This window comes from Myotis davidii, unplaced genomic scaffold, assembly GCF_000327345.1.
Source record: "Myotis davidii unplaced genomic scaffold, ASM32734v1 scaffold812, whole genome shotgun sequence".
NCBI lineage: Eukaryota > Metazoa > Chordata > Mammalia > Chiroptera > Vespertilionidae > Myotis > Myotis davidii.
The window spans coordinates 2,623,539-2,627,031 of record NW_006284238.1 but is presented as its reverse complement, the minus strand read 5'-3'; the positions used below and the strand labels follow the sequence as shown (position 1 = coordinate 2,627,031).

Sequence of the window (3,493 nt, the reverse complement as noted above, 5' to 3'; positions counted from 1 at the left end):
TCACAGGAAACTTTGGGAGACTCGCCGAGCCCTGCCGGGAAGTGGCCAGGCCGGGAGTGATAAGCTGGGGCCGCCTGCGAGGGACTACCCCGCCGATCGCCGCCGGAAAGGAATTCGGAGGGTGGGGGCGGAGGCGTGATTGAAATGCTCCGCGTGCCCGCGGGGCACTGGCGATCCCCGGGGCTGCTTTGGGATCGCGGACCCCGACCCTAACTGCGCACTTGTCACCTTCAGGATCGTTCCTTTTTTGCTGTACGTTTAGCTTCCATCAGTTGTAACTTTAGAATGGTTTTCAGCTTCTTCAAACGAGTCAATCCTTAAAGGCAGGAACTGGATCTTGCTCACCCCTGAACTCCCGCGCCTGAGACTCCTAAGAAAAGGCGACCGCCTCGATGCTAGAATTGGGATAGATGCTGTTCAAAAGCGTCCTGTGGGTGGTCCTTACAGTGAAAGTTCTTACCTCTTTGAGAGACTAGAATGCGTGGACCCAAATTGGTTTGTTCTTCCAGTGAGACTGCAGCGTCCCTCCCCAAAAGAATTTAGTAGAAAATAAGTAACGTGAGCTAAGAAAGATAACTAGGTGCTCTGTTAACAGCATGATCGGTATTAGTCACCATTCAAGGGTGTGTTCCCATAACCGACTTTTTAAGGCATTGTATCATGTACTTGGGTTGAACCACATTCTTTGCCTGGAGCGAATCTAACTTCAATCAACCTCACCTCCACACTACACCCCTTTAAAACATTTACGTGGGAGCCAAAGAAGAGGGGTGACTATTTTTTTCTAAACAGGGTTATTTATTTGACCATAGTGAAAGCCCTATCCATGGAAGAACATTAATTTTAAATCAGATTTTTCTTATCTACTGTTCCCAAGTCAAGAACCCAAAACATGTAAAGACAACTTTTAAAATAAGAGACTTAATTTTCCCATTGAAAATGGAGGAAGAGATTTCCCTTCTCAGATCATTTACTTTAGAAAACTTGTAATTGTTGAGTACTTTTTAGTCTCTTTGAGGTGAAAATAAATCTTTTTTTTACATATATTTTTACTGATTTCAGAGGGGAGAGAGAGAGAGAGAAACATCAATGATGAAAGAATCATTCATCAGCTGTCTGCTGCACACCCCCACTGGGGATCCATCCCCAACCCCTGGCATGTGCCCTGATCTGGAATCCAAACATGGCATCCTGGTTCATAGGTAGACCCTCAACCACTGAGCCACAAGATAAATCTTTTTGATGACTAAATAGATCTATCAGCTAGTGCTTTTTCAGCTTTACTTCCCAGGAATGTCGTCCTCAAGGGCCTGAGAGCTATCTCTTTGAAATGCATGCAAATATTGAGAGATAATGCCCATGAATAGATAAAGAAAGGTGGTATATATACAATGGAATATTATTCAGTCTTCCATAAAGAAGGAAATCTTGCCAATTATGACAACATGAGTGAACCCTGAGGTTATTATGCTAAGTGATACAAGTCAAAGAAGTACAAATACCATATGATCTCACTTATATGTGGATTTTTTTTAAATCCTCAATTGAGGATATGTCTTCATTGATTTAAAAGAGAGGAAGAGAGAGAAAGAAATATTGATGTGAGAGAGAAACATCGATTGGTTGCCTCTCCTACTCACCCCAACCAGGACTAAAACCACAACCTAGGTATATGCCTCGACCAGAAATTAAACCTACAACCTTTCAGTGTACAGGATGATGCTTCAGCCAACTGAGAGCATCACCAGCCATGCCTATATGCGGAATTTCTTTTTTTAAACTCATAGATACAGAGAAGAGAATGATGGTTTCTCTGATGTAGGAGTTGAAATGAGTAAAGCGGGTCAAAGATACTATTAAATTTTGTGGTATATGGCATGTCAATGTGAATGAAAAGAATGTTTGTGTATTAAATGGTCAAATAAAGCCAAAAGGCAACTTTGGGGATTGCTTCACCAAGGTATGTCATTTCCAAGAACCTTAGGATTTCTCAGGATTACCTTTATACAAGGAACTCTAAATCTGAAAAGATGTACTTGATAAATTAGTTTTTACATAGTCCCAGAAAGTAGCTTTAAATAAAGGTCTGATGCCCTGGCCAGTGTGGCTTAGTTGGTTGAGAGTCATTCAGTGCACTGAAAGGTCACTGTTTGATTCCTGTTCTGCTCCTGGTCAGGGCACATACCCAGGTTGTGGATTCAATTACCAGTAGTGGTGTGTGTGTGTGTGTGTGTGTGTGTGTGTGTCTGGGGCAAAGGGGAGTGGGGGGGAGCAGCCGAATGATGTTTCTCTCCCTCTCCCTAAAAATCAATTTTAAAATATTTAAAATAAATATATGTCTGAAGGTAATAATAGAACTGTTTGATGTACATTGTGTATGTGTTTTAAGGAACTTAAGTCCCTGAAAACAGTAAGAATCCTTCCAGTTCTTCAACAATTCTCTCAGTTCTCACCTATTCATTCAAGAAACTTAAAAACAGTCTGGCATATGCCAAGCACTCAGTTTTGAATGAATGTACTTGAAGTAAATGAATGTGGCAAAAATCTATGCTGCATTTCTGAAACTGATAAAAAAAAATTATAGTGAATCCAGTATAAAATTTTCCTTCTGTTATAATCACTTTGCATTGCAACATATTTAATGAGAACTTTCTTTCACCTGATTTCAAATATACTGTGCAATTTCCTTACATCTTGTAAATGTAGGGAGAATATGGAAGAATAAAGGAAAATAATTTCCTGCCTAGATGATCCATGGGCTTCATAAAATACTAGTTACCCCCACAGGGCATGGAAGGATATTAGTTCAGTTGAAGTTGTTAGCATAGGATTTAAGAGATTCATCTTCTATCATTAAAATTTAGATCTATACCAGGTACTATCATAGCTATTAAAATGCCACAGTACTGCCTAACTATAGACAAATACTAAGTCCTTAGTATATATTACATTTTCCCAAATACCAACTTTTGTCTGTTCTAATAACATTACTTACCTGGACAAATGAATACAATAACGTGGATATCAAACTTTAGGCAATTAGTAAAAAATGATTTTAAAAGTTTTTCCTTTATCCTATCTCTCCATCACTTCACCTCCCCATTTTCCTATTTAATCCTTTTTCATAATGGGCTTCAAGAGAAATCTTGGCCCTAACCGGTTTGGCTCGGTGGATAGAGCGTCGGCCTGGGGACTGAAAAGTCCCAGGTTCAATTCTGGTCAGGGGCATGTACCTTGGTTGTGGGCACATCCCCAGTAGGAGGTGTGCAGGAGGCAGCTGATCGATGTTTCTCTCTCATCGATGTTTCTAACTCTATCCCTCTCCCTTCCTCTCTGTGAAAATTCTATAAAATATTTTTTTTTTAAAAAAGAAATCTTAGCTATGTGCCACTAATTCATACCATAATTATCCCTCCTTTTTCTTTAACCTACATTTCTTCTCTTTTTTTCCTTTCTGCCAACTCCTTTTCTTTGTGACTTTCTGCTATCTCTA

The 3,493-nt window shown here is 40.0% G+C and overlaps 1 protein-coding gene across 2 annotated transcripts in view; it reads right to left on the bottom strand.

The window, feature by feature from the left end:
* FER (FER tyrosine kinase) overlaps nt 1–560 on the bottom strand; it is a 288,769-nt gene extending 288,209 nt beyond the window's left edge. The window contains exon 1 of one of the 2 annotated variants that reach the window (XM_006754263.2): nt 461–560. The gene's annotated coding sequence lies outside the window, so the exon portion shown is untranslated. The remainder of the gene's footprint in view (nt 1–460) is intronic. The other variant, XM_015568419.1, reaches the window with a different exon arrangement.
* Between the last annotated feature and the right edge of the window lie 2,933 nt (nt 561–3,493).